The following is a 13,250-nucleotide window of genomic DNA, read 5'->3' on the forward strand; positions in this document are numbered from 1 at the left end:
CTCCCCTCCATCCGAAATAAGCTTCCCCGTTATGGCTATATCTATCTCGCTAACTATTCGAAGACGTCGGGCATGGGGGTCGTCCTGCTTGCGCTTTTCCACGAAACTTCTGTTGTCTCAGCGAATCTCACCCCTTAGACTCCCATGTGAAATTGCTTTCCACCAATGTTCATCATTTTCCCCGTTCCCCTCTTCATGGTCATTTGACTTTCATCTTTGCTCTGCAAATGGCTCTCTCTATCTAAAGTTCCATCTTATACTTCGGTAGTATATAGCATTCTTTTCTGTCTCCTGCAGCTTATTAGCCTTCAAAGCGCTATATCTAATTTGGATATATCGGGCCAGACAGATCTGCGCGGTCTTCGATCTCGGGTGGTTTTGAGAAATACTGTAAATAGCTTTGGAGCAAGAAACGATTTGGCCCGATAAAATCGAGTGAGACAAATTGAATCGGAGAACTCGATCGTTTTCAGGTCAGCTTTGATCTTCCTGGCCGGTCAACGTCTATCTATGAACCTCCGGCAGAAGTGAACTTGCGGTCTGCAGTGGTGCAGGCTAAGAGAAACCAAAGAACCGACGGATCTTTTCCTCGCTAAAGAGAATATTTTATGTTTGGCTTTTTGTCCAATCGATTAGGCCTAGGCGTGTCTCTATATAGGTGCACTCAAAGTAATATGTAATTATACTTACACTCATTGATCAAATGCTTTGTATTTGCTCCAATCTCTACTACGCGACTCTTGACACTATATAGCTGTTATATAATACACTCTTATGTTTACAAAACGTATTCCTTTTTCTTCAAAATCTGTCGAATTTGTACATCCCATATACACAAGAATAATTCTCTCGATATTACCTGAAGGATACAAATATTAATAAGAAACTTTACGATCAGATGTAATTGCAACATAGTTGAAAATAAATTCATATTATATTACTAGCGAGACTTAAAAGGGTTAATAAATCATAATGTACGGTAAGACGTTTTACGAGTACCATGGGACACCATTTATACCTCCCACTATGCATAGAGAGGCAAGTGTACACTATCCTCGTCTTTCTTCCCCAAGTAATTAGTGGTTTGGTTCCCGAAGGACGGGCGAATTCTTAATTATATATTTTAAAATATCAGAGAGTTAAATTGAAAAGTCCCTCCACCTTAATTATATTTCGGTCCAGGGGAATTATATCGAGATAAATCCTTGCCCCTTTTCTGCGGGCTTTGAGGGCCGGTATTATTGATTTACAGAAGCATTAATTATCTTTGCCGAATAGATTGTGCCTCCCGCGCTTTTTTTTTCTAATGTACAAGCTGAAACGAAGTTGCGGCTTTAAAGCTGGAGAGTAATTTATAAGCCGAGAGCCTAACGATCCGTGAGCCCTCGCGATGGATCCCATTCTGCCTCATTATAAAGCTCCTTCTCCACCGTGCAAGCATTTGCGACTGTGTAATATGGTTAGTTGATCCATACCCTCCCCCTCCTGAATCATTCCCAACCGCATCCTGCGCTAGAAGATATATGCTCTCTAATTCATTTAACTATATGTATTAATCGATGTTGCAAAAAAAATTCGATGCGAGAAGAAACCCCTATCTGAATATTTTCACTCGAAAATCTATATTTCCCGCGGCACAATCTTAATTTCTATTGGCTAATTTTCTCTCAACGGCGCCGGTGTGCTCGAGTTGAGCGGTTTAAAAAGTTGCTTGGTGAAGCAATCAAAGAAGTTAGCGAAGCTTAACAAGATTCTCTCTCATTAAAAGTCTGCCAAGCCAAAGGAGGCTGGTCCAAGAAATCACTCTTAAACAAATAAACTGTACTTTTCGGGAAAGAAGATACGGGCCGATTATGTTTTTAAGTAAATATGACAAAAATTCAAGCCAAATGGCTGGTTCTCATGAAAGACGAAAAAAACAACTTATTCTTCATCTTTGTATACAGTATATATATATATATAGTTTATTATTGTCCCCGTTTTATCCAACACCCCTTATTGTTTATCACTGCTTTTACGTCAAGAAATCTCGATTCGATTCACTATATTAGGCCCTACCTTGATCGGGCCATTATTTATCGGGGAAATATTTATGCGATTTGTAAGCTACCAGCAAGTTGGTCACTCGCCAACTATATTCCAGGACATTAAAATTATACGCTCACAAAGCGAATGGGTGAAATTTGCATATAGGAGATAGATATTGTACTATACCATGTATATGTGTATACATATATTGGGGCATTAGAAACGCGAAGAGTATATATTAGTTATTTGCGTGTTCCATATTTTTATCTCGTTAATCAGCAGTGACGTCGTCGACGACGACGACGGTAACAGCGATATATCGAGTATACTCGATGCTTTTATCCCCGCTTTCACGATGAAATGGCGCTTACACGAGTGTATGTACAGCTATAATTATGCGCGAGCGTCGATAAATAATCTAGACCATAAAAGACATGGTAAGCTCGATTATGCACGCCATCGATTCCGGTCACTTTGTTATTTCAGTGCCGAGTACCCTCGCTATTTTCTCCTTCAACAAGGATTCCTGCCAAATAAAAATTTATGAAACGGTGTTTCACGCTCTCTTTGTGCACTTGACGTTCGATCGAAAATATCCGATATTATTTTACACGCGTTTGAATCTCTCGTGCATGCGAGTATAAAACGGCCAAAACACGCTATACGTGCATGCTTTTATACTCTACGACCGCAATAAGGGAAAGAAAGGGAGAGAGCCGGAGAAATGAGTTTTTCATTAGTTTAACTCGCAGGATTCTTGTTGCATTGTCGTGAACGATGGCTAATTAGAGGAGATTTTTTGTTGTTCGCCGCGCGTATATATATCTGCGATGTTCAGCGGGGTGCTTTCGGTATGATGTCCATCTTTTTACTCTCGTTCCGGGAGAAGCTTGTTACGACTACTATAAATCGAAGCAAGCGTCCAATTGGAGGAAACGAGTTTATAGCCAAGGCACATAACCCGGCGTGCTTTTGACGCTGAACTCGTCGTAAAATTGCCGAGCATCTAACAACTGTCGGCATTAATATTTGATCGGCCGTAGGCGCTACAGACTAAAACCGTATAAAATTCCGCCAGTTTTTCCTATCAAACTTACACGCCACCCACCGAAAATTGTTCTCCTCTCCTATAAAACACGTAGCCCGGCTTCCAATCGAAATTGGACATTTTTCATCAAGCGCATATCCTGTCATCCGGTATGTATTAGCTCTTCGTTATTCCAAGACGGAAGGCTCTAGCTGAAATTCCCATAATTATTTCAAAATTCCTCCTTTTCTTACGACTCGGTGTGCACGTGGTTTACACGGCTACGATTTTCCTTCCGCGAATCGATAAATTCTATAGCCCGGCGACTTCTTTGTTTCCGGTGTGCATTGCCAAAGCGTGTTTCTTCCATCAAATATTCATGATAAATGTCTGTAGAAAAATACAAAAGCCAAAGCTGGCAAAAGTATGGCGGCTGTGAAAGCCGAGGAAAAGGAAGTCATCAAACATTAAAGAATCACGTGTGCAACTGTGTGAAATAATTCTTTCGTGTTGCGGACGAGATTTTAAATCGAAAAGAAGAAAAATTGTTTCTCTCAATCGAGTTTGAAAATCTAGCACAATAATTAAACAAGAGGAGCTTGGTTTTTTTTATATATATATACTGAGGCTAAGAATTATTTTTTTGTTAATTTTCTCCTTTGAAATCTCTCCGTAAAGAGGCGGTTGTTTTTATAGTTTCTTAAACTGATAAAACGCGACAAAGCGTTAGGAAAATGAACTTTGCGCCAGGTTTTCCGAGATAGGTCGACGGTTAACCAAAAGTTGCGTGTGCTGCTGCGTGAATTTAATCTGCCACGACTCGCACGTTATGTGATCCATATTATATATATATATACTCGCCGAGGTTCGAACTCCCTTGACTATCTGGTTATATATCTGAGAAACCAGTGTGCACGCAATATTACCCGACGTACCGTGCCAGTACTTATATATAATACCCAAGCCACATACGCATACCATTTTTTTACGTATCCTTTGATTATCCCTGGCAATTTCATAGCCATGTGTATTTTGCCTCCATTCACTACCCATCTTGTTACTTTGCCACAATTTTGCATATCGCATTTTCATATCATAGCTTTTATACCCTTTAATACCACGCTCCTCACTTATTTTCATTAACCAAACTATATTCCACGTATCACGTTATTCGCAATTTAATCGTGCCTGATGCGCTTTCATCATCCGACTTGCCTTTTTGCTCCTCGGTCAGTCATATATGTTTTATTCACGTTATAAAACATCCTATTGACGAGGTTCGTTTTTCTCCCAACTATATCTAGATATTATCCCACGACCGCTTATAGCATCCAGATATCGAATAGCGCAGCCAGTTTTCCATTAATCTCTTGATTCAATTTTGAGTTCATTGGTGAACTATCGACAAGTCTATGATTTTATTGGTATTTAATTTTATAGGTTTGCATTCAATTAAATTCACAAATTCAGTATACATATTTTATTTAGTTCTATTATTACATAAAACCTATTTTCTAAAGTAATATATATTTGGATAGTAATATTTCTTTTAGTCGGACGATCGTTTCTTTCAGCATAATAAAGAATGTAATACTATCATTGACTATTCTGAAGAGTTGTTATTTCTGAGGTTTGCTCGATAAAAAACCCTTTAAGGCCGATTAAAATCCGAGCAATATATGGTTTGCGCTCCATATAAATTTTAAAAATTCGTATTTTTAGAGCACATTTTTCGTTGCTTGTATAAGGGTGATCCTCCGTAATTTGTAACTTTTTCGTGAATGCAAGATAGCAAAAATGACAAAGATACACAATTCTAATTTATTTTTAAAGTGCGTCCGAGTACGCAATTTCGTTTGCGCGTACATGCGTGAACAGTTGTGTCTGCGTGTATACTCAAGCACACCATCACGCATATGAGCGTAGGGACGCACATTACCGCGATATGGTAAAAGCTAATCGTAAACCTAGTAAACAATAAACATTTGACAATATATCCATGGTTACTATAATTCAGGGAAAATTTTACCGTGAACTGAAAATTAAAATTTACCCATCTATATCTCCGCGTAGATGTTATCATCAGTTCAATTACACTACAAAATTATATTACGATCATATTGTTAATTAGCAAAGTTGCAAACTGCAGTGAATCGTAACACGCAGCAAAGCAATATCGATGATAACTTTGTAGTGTTCTAGAATTGACAAAACTAACCTGAAAAACGTATTTTTATAAGAAATAATTTTAAGATAAAATTATTATACAATACAAATGTCAGATGTCAAGAGATTCTACCAAATTTCACATGAAGTGATAAAAGCAAGCTATTACTTGAGCGAGACTTAGTTTACCTGAAAGAGAGAGAGAGAGAGAGAGAGAGAGACATTCGATTTTTAAATCCATTTAAAGAAGAGTTAGACACGTAATATTTGAGCATTATCATTTTAAAGTATATATGCTCCTATACTATATAAGTTAAGATTAATTTTTCGGTTAAATTCCCCAGTCGACTCCATTATATTCTGTAAATCGTTGTGCTCCATTTAATGCTGGAATTGAATTATTAATAACGGCATTAAGTGCGTTGTTTTAGCAAATACTACGAATGGACGTGACTAATATTTGCGCAAAGGGGAAAGGAAGAGTATACACGCAGAGAAAAATACGGAAGTAATTTTTACACGAGCCACACGAATGAGGGAATTTAGTTATTTTTACCTCGCTTTCGTGAAACTTGCGAAAGAATTAAATGCCGTTTGTAATTAACCGAGTCTAGGCGTTGCAAGGATAGAACATTCCGTAGAGTTATATAGATAGAGAGGAGAGAGCAAAGAGAACAAAGTCGCGTAAGGATGTTTCCGCACAATTCTCAATCAATCGATCACTTAATTTATTTGCAAGATCCGGTGATTGAGAGATGAGGGATGAAAGCTTTGTTCTGGCAGAAAAAATAATATAAAAATAAGGCGCCCTGTTCCAATACATACATATAGTAATGCATTACGAGTTGAGTACAACTAAAATCGGAGGAGCGATATATAGGTGTGGCAAACAAAACGATTCGTCAGAGCATCGTCGGGCGAGCGAGATAAGTTTATCTTTGACACATTCTCGCGGCCGGGCGAATGGCTGGAATATGGTATATACGCTTATTTATGCGATGGCGCGTAATTCACGCGTTCTTAATTCGGTCCCTATTTCGCTTTTTCGAGAACGTGCCGGCAATAAGCATATCCACATTATAAAGCCAAGCGTAAAGTCGTAACACAAACGCATCGATGGTCCTGTGTGCATTACAGCGACACGACATATCCGTGTTCGTTAAGGCGCTAGTGTGTGCGAGCGTGAGCAAAGTACGTGACGAGTCAGGAGCGCTAACTGCAGGAGGCAGCGTCTCTGCGTAGCTACACTGAAATCGACGTGGTTGGTTTTTCAACGACGTCAAACTCTTTGAAGCTCTTCTCGCTGGCTCGCAGCAAGAACCAGACGCTTAATTTGCAGTAGACATTCACGAGCGAATAAGTGAGTAATGTCATGGACGGCCAAAAATATTAAGGAGCCCCTTCCTTTAATTCCATTTTCGTAAATTCGAGAAAGCTTAACGTCTCTCAATAGCTAGCATACATATATATATATATATATATAGGTATGTGTATAATTTAGAGGGGGGGGGGGGGGCGAGAAATATGATGGTGCGATCGGAGATGTTTCTCCTGACGGATGAACAACGAAAATAGAGTCTTGTTGCGGCGTAATTTATAGTTTCGTGAAATCCGCGTAGTTTATTGATCCACGGTGTGGAGTTTCTGGTGTCGGTGGTGGGCTGTATAACAGCGTTATTAGCGGTTTATAAAGCGCAGCGCGCGGATTATAAATAGTAAGAATTCGAGGAATCTTTAATCGGCGTTAAACAAGTATGTAAGGAGCACGCACGGATCGAGGAGTGTGGCGCGGCGTGTGATTGTGGATACGCAAGATGAGTGGTATAGCCGGGCAATTTCTTGGATGTGCCGAGGAAGGGAGGGATCTGTAAGGGGTAAGGTTAGGTCGGGGAATCGCAGTTGGTGAAATTAGCTGGCCGATGGCCGCGATAAAATTATCGGCCAGTTCTCGCGAGAACTCCGCGCAAGAGAAGCACTTGGCCGGCATCAAAGAGCTATAATTGGACGTCAGGTTGTAAGGGGATCTATATTTAGGACGACGGCCGCAAAACCGTATGGGAGGCCGGATAGGTGGCTCTCGTAAGGTCTACAGGCGCAAAGGGCAGACCTCTTAACGTCACGAGAGCCACGAATTATTACGCCATTCCGGTCACTTAGGGTGCGACCGGGCCTTATTACTGCCACCCCTCCCCACTCCCCCCTAATCCCCAATCCCTCCCCATTCATCCTTCTCGCATGCACTTGTGCGCGCTCACCTTACTTTTTCTCTCCTCGCTTCTCTCGCCTTTCTCTTATTTCCGCTTGACCACCACGCACACGCACGCACACTTGTATTTCTTTCCCGCATTTCTCTCTCCCTCATGAATACCTCTCCCCCTCCCGCGCCAGTTTATAGTATTTATTTCGCTCATATCGATCTTAATGTGGAAAAAACTTAGATCCCCATCAGCCGCCGACTCGCGGAATTCCATTAACTCCGCTCCTGTATTTCATTTGTCCTTGATTTATTTTCTTTAGACCCTTTAATCGTTCTTTTATTAAATTTATCTTTGTCTCGGATATTTTTCTTTCCTCTCCAGTTTCGCCGTGGCTCCCCGTTAATGAAGCGAATTCGTGAATACGGTTAAATAGTATTCGTTCCGCAAATTAATTTGTTGCAAAAACTCGTACGATCCCTCTGCTTCTTTTCTCCAGACTTTTTTTCTGCCCTCTTTTCTCTCGATTGAATCACTTGACGTATATATGGGTCTTGTACGCATAGTATACCATTTTACGCGAATTTCTTTTCATTCATTCGTTATTATTATAGCGTGCTATATAGATATATTAATATATATATACTTCTCTCTACCCTTCGACATCCATCTTCCTAATGATGCGACTTTATGAATACCCCAAGCAAGCCTGCCCCGGTATTTACTCCGCGAATTAATTTACTTTCGCAAAAACATCTGCGTCGAGCTATAAAAAACGGGAGAAAAAAGGAGAGATGAAAGAAAGAAAGAGGTAAAAAATATAGCAGTATAGAGTATCCCCTTGCTCCGTTTATATCCAGGACAAAGCAGCATTGATTTTTCTCTAAATAACACTGTATACGCGCGTCGTTAGCGCGGTGAGAATATCTCATAGAGTGCACCTCCTTTTTATCCGATTAATAATACAATATAATGATGGATTTGGAGGGGAGAGCGATGCAACTTTAAAAATACGCCGACATTTTGCTTGGCAGTCTCTGCTACGCGAACTCCCGGAAATAAATCTGTGACACTCGAGAAGTTCCAACGGCTGGTACTATATCGGCGCGGGGATTTATATTCAATTCGAGGAGAATTTCAAAGTAAAATGTTTTGTCTAATATTAACTTGGATGTTCCCCCCGACTCGGAAGTTTGCGTGTTCTCAAGCCCATTCGAATATTCCCTGGATCCTGTCTGTTTTGAGCCACTTATGCATTATCTTAATACCCAAGGATGAAGGACGAGCTTGTATATTCAAATAATGTATCGATCCGTCCTGCTGAGAACTTGGCGCGCGCACGAGTGCCACTTACGGTAGAAAAGGGCGTGTGTGGAATTATATTTATGTAGCACTTTCTCCCTCTCTCTCTCTCTCACTCACTTTCTCCGTAATAGAACGTCCCTGGAATGGGCATCCCCTTTTCAATCGGGCCGCGATTAAATTGCAAAATCTGCAAGCTGTATATAGGATAAGTGAGTTTGAGATTTTCCTTTGGTAAAAATTACGTTTTGCATATATATTCGTACAAATTGATATAAAAGGATTCGCTGGAGAATGCACACATACATATAGGAGAATAATATGGACGATTTAATCCAATGTTTTCTGGGGAGAGTCTAGCGCGCGCTGGCAGAGAAAGCATATAGGGAGGCAAGGGCTGCATTTATGCTAAGCGGACGGTGCGTTTTGAAAAGGGTACCTGGACGTTTTGGCGTTGCTGGGCCGTATGGAGATTACGATGGGACGAGACATGGCCCGGCATAAGCACAACGTCCCGTCGAGCTAAGTCGTGGCGAAGCGGCTGCTGCTGATGCTGTTGCTGCATCCACCCTTATATAGGCCCGCCCGCGTGACAGGGGTGGAACAGTTCCATTCTCAAATAGGATTAACGCCGACGGCAAGAATTTGAAAAAGCAACCCTTGACAGCTTAATGCCAATCAGAATCTAAGCCAAGCATTTAGCCCCGAAGATCGCCCGGCTCGTCCACCAGGCGGATTTTCCCTCCATTCACCTTTCGCTCACGATTCCTAACTCCATCCAGCCAGTCAGACATTCCTCTTCCACCACCACCCTACATGCTCCTTCCTCTCTCACTGTTGCTGCACAGCTCCCTTTTTTCGGTAGCTCTATCTCGAAACTTTGAGTTTGACGGCTCGCGAGCAGTTAGTTTACACACGGGAGATATATCTAGAGTACAGACATCAGACTAACGTATATATAGTAGTAGTATACCGCAGAGCGAGGAGGAAGCAGATTTGAACAGGGAAGTTTCGTAAAGCCTTTTGTGGTGTGTATCTTGAAATCTTCCATAAGGATTGCCGAAGGCAGCTTTTATCTCGATCAAATAAGGGAGAGAACGCGTTATCTGATCTTTGCCATTGGGTAATAAAAAAATGTCTAAAACTATTCCCTCCTATGTCAACTCTGTTGTATTTCACTCTGGACCGACAATCCACTTAGCTCAACGCGAGGAATAGTCGATAGAGCCATCAGAGTCTGTCGATTAAAAATCAAGATAATGCTGCACGCGGAGCTCTATATCATTTTTCCTCTCGAGATTGCACTCGCGTTTCGTATATGATACATATATATATATATATATATATATATATATAGTTGTACGAAGAGCGTAAATAGAGCGAAGGTGTAATTGGAAAGCTTCTCTTCCGGAGGTACCGTTCGTTTGAGGATGGAACGAATACATTAGTATTATCCATGAGCCGAGTTACGTAAACCTACGAGATACGTAGACGCTACCACCCACATGGAGGGATGTATTCGAAAGTGGTGAACGAGCGAGCCGGATGGGAGCTCTCTTTGGAATTCAGCGAGGGATGCTAGGAGAACTGGGTTATATCCCGAAGGAGGTAGGATATACCATAGGAAATACTAAGTCGTCCATCTCCTGGCATGGCAAAGCCAGCTAGCAGGGCTTACCGATATGTAAGCCCTTCTCACCGACTGCTGACCATCTCCCGAAGGCCTCCGAGGCTTTCGCCAAATCCCCCTTTCCCTATAAACTCGCACCAGCTACATTTTTCATATTCCAGCCTTTTGTGCAATACTTCGCTTCTCTACGGCGAAATCGAATGGTGCGTCGTCGCCAGATCACAATGCCTCCAGCGTGATTCCTCCAATTGTCTCCTCGTACAGGATTAACCTTATCTCGCATTATTGTCTCTTTCTTCGGCTCTGGCGACTCCGCTACATACTGCCATATATATATTTATATATAAGAGCGTCAATTTAACCTTCTTATCTAATCAACGCTTCTCGATCCTCTCTCTCTTTTGTTGCATATTCCCCTCTTCATGCGTATATACGTCTCTCGATCTCTTAATTATTTCTCTCTTATCTGCTGCCTTACAACTCGCATCGATCAAACTCTTATCCCTTGATTCGTACGGAGCTATATGTACTATACACTGCAATATACGTATTTCAGGAATCGTCGTTTCTCGCTCGATAAACAAAAAGGAGAGAGAAAAGCCAAAGTGTTTGTGAGCTACGTAAAATCTGTTGAACTTCCTGGCGGGCAAGAGTCACTAAAACCGAGGAGTATAGAGCGTCGCTCGACGCGTATCAAATAGTCACGGCGCATTCTACGATAAGGTATTTCAATATTGACGCTTGGCCAGTATTTACCGATCGGTGCCACGGATTAGGCGGCCAGCCAGCACATATTTGTACGATATTCCACTTGGAACGATTGTACTTTCCGATCTCCTCGCTAGCCACGCTTCGTTTTGTGCGATAACGTTTCGTAACATCCCCGATAGATATCGAATCATCGACTATTTATATCAATATTTATAGGACACGTAGCGTCCGATGGTATATACCATGCTACATTGTTCGATATATATATATATAATACGTAGATAGTACACAACAAAGCGATACTTCTCCAATGAGTCTTCCTCAAGTTCAAAGGCCCCTCTCTCAACGCAGTCTCGCAATCGCTCATTTCTTTTCGCCATTAGCTCACCATCCGCTGATTTCCTCCTCGTTGCTCGCTTCTCTTTGCTTGCTTAACCAATTACTCATCTTTTATTTATGAGTTACGCTCGCGCGATCAACGTGTTCTCTTCCAGGGGTATAAAGAAGCAGCAAAAAAGAAAGAAAAGTAAAAAATCAAACAACTTTGGGGAACAAAAGAAAGTTCTGTTAAATGCCAAAGATTAGTGTGTTTGTTTAACAAGAGAGGACGAATGTTTGGAGCGCGCTGGGAACGCGCGTGCCTTGTAGTACTTTTTCAGCGAACCGCGTCGCGTCGGGTGGCGCAAAAAGAAGAAGAAAGTTTTCTTTTGGCTGCCTTAGGAGCTTGTATTTTTCATGCGCGACAGATTTTAACCACGTGTAGTATATTTAATAGTTGATGTCGTGGATTCTCGCGTCGAGAGCCGTAAGCCAGGCGAGCGAAGGGAAAGTCTGTCTGTGAGCGGTGGTATAGCAGTGTGTTGGTAGGCGGGTGTGCTTCGTGTGCGCGAGTATATGCAAAGTTATTGCCGCCGCGACAACATTGCCTGGCAGGTGGATCCGCCGTGCCTATCTTGACGAGCGACGGACTTTGATAACGACCGCCATATTTAATGCGCAACTCCGCTTCAATTTTCCTAAGCACACAATGCATCTCTACGCACTCTCTTTCCCTCTCTCTCTCTCCCTTATCGTTCAACAAACCTCAGCCCTGAATCTACCGTAGCATATTTACTATACTACATATACCTATATATATACAACATGCGTATAATAAGCGGCGCATTAATTCCCCGGAATAACGATCGAATTAACGTTATATTGCCGTTCCAAGCTCCGTCTCATTTTTAATCGATTCGATCGGTGTGTATATATATATATATATATGTATACATACACGGATGTTGCTTCGGCTGTTTGTTTAACCGCAGTGTAAACTGCGTGGATACGTATAGGGGAGGGGGGATGAACGTTATAAATGTCTGGCAAATAAATTGTAAAGGGATTTTTGCGGGTGCAATGGTGAATCTCGCATTGAAAACGGCGAACGGTATTCCTTTGGTGCGAGATTGTCGCGCGGGGATTTCCGCTTTGTAATCCACGCACACGGACTCGAGTTGCCGATAAGCGTGACGCACAGGCACAATGACACGGCGCGGTGCGAGTGGTGCGACGCCGGCGTGAACCACGGAAGATGGCGGTATGCATGACTGCATATAGAATGTACAGGAAATGCGTACATCGATTCGCGCACTTCCGTTCCATCGCTCTTTCCTCTTTCCACCGGTGGCCCCTCCTGCTTCGCGCCTGATTTACCAGAGGATCCCTATCAATGCTAATTACACGCTGGAAATTACGAAGCTTTTCCAGGCGTCGCCGTCGCGGTGCTCCAGCGAAGACATCGCTGCTCGATCGTGCATTTCCATTGGTTATTTTATATCGGGAAACACGCGCAATCGGTACCGATCGCTCGCTACCATATATATGTATATATACATACACGCGCGCGACGCCAATAATTAGTCTCCGACGCAATCCCTGAAATTATGAGAAACTTCGTAGGAGGGGGGAGGGGGAGATAATGCACGGTCTCGGATCTCGCTAATTTTCGTGATTTACGCGAGTTTCTCGGCTCGACTGGGCGCGCGCGGCTTGCTTTAGCCCGCGCGCGCAACGAAAATCCGACCCATTATACCATTGATCCCAGCCGGGGCATTAAATATTCTTTAACAGTCGAGAGTTTACGTACAAGTGCGAGCAGTTGGGAGTTGGCAGTGGAGGACGGGAGGGGGGGGGGGGGGGGAGAGAGGAG

This window comes from Prorops nasuta, unplaced genomic scaffold (genome assembly GCF_024137725.1).
Source record: "Prorops nasuta isolate Cenicafe-Biocafe unplaced genomic scaffold, Cenicafe_Pnas_1.2 PNAS00015, whole genome shotgun sequence".
Lineage (NCBI taxonomy): Eukaryota > Metazoa > Arthropoda > Insecta > Hymenoptera > Bethylidae > Prorops > Prorops nasuta.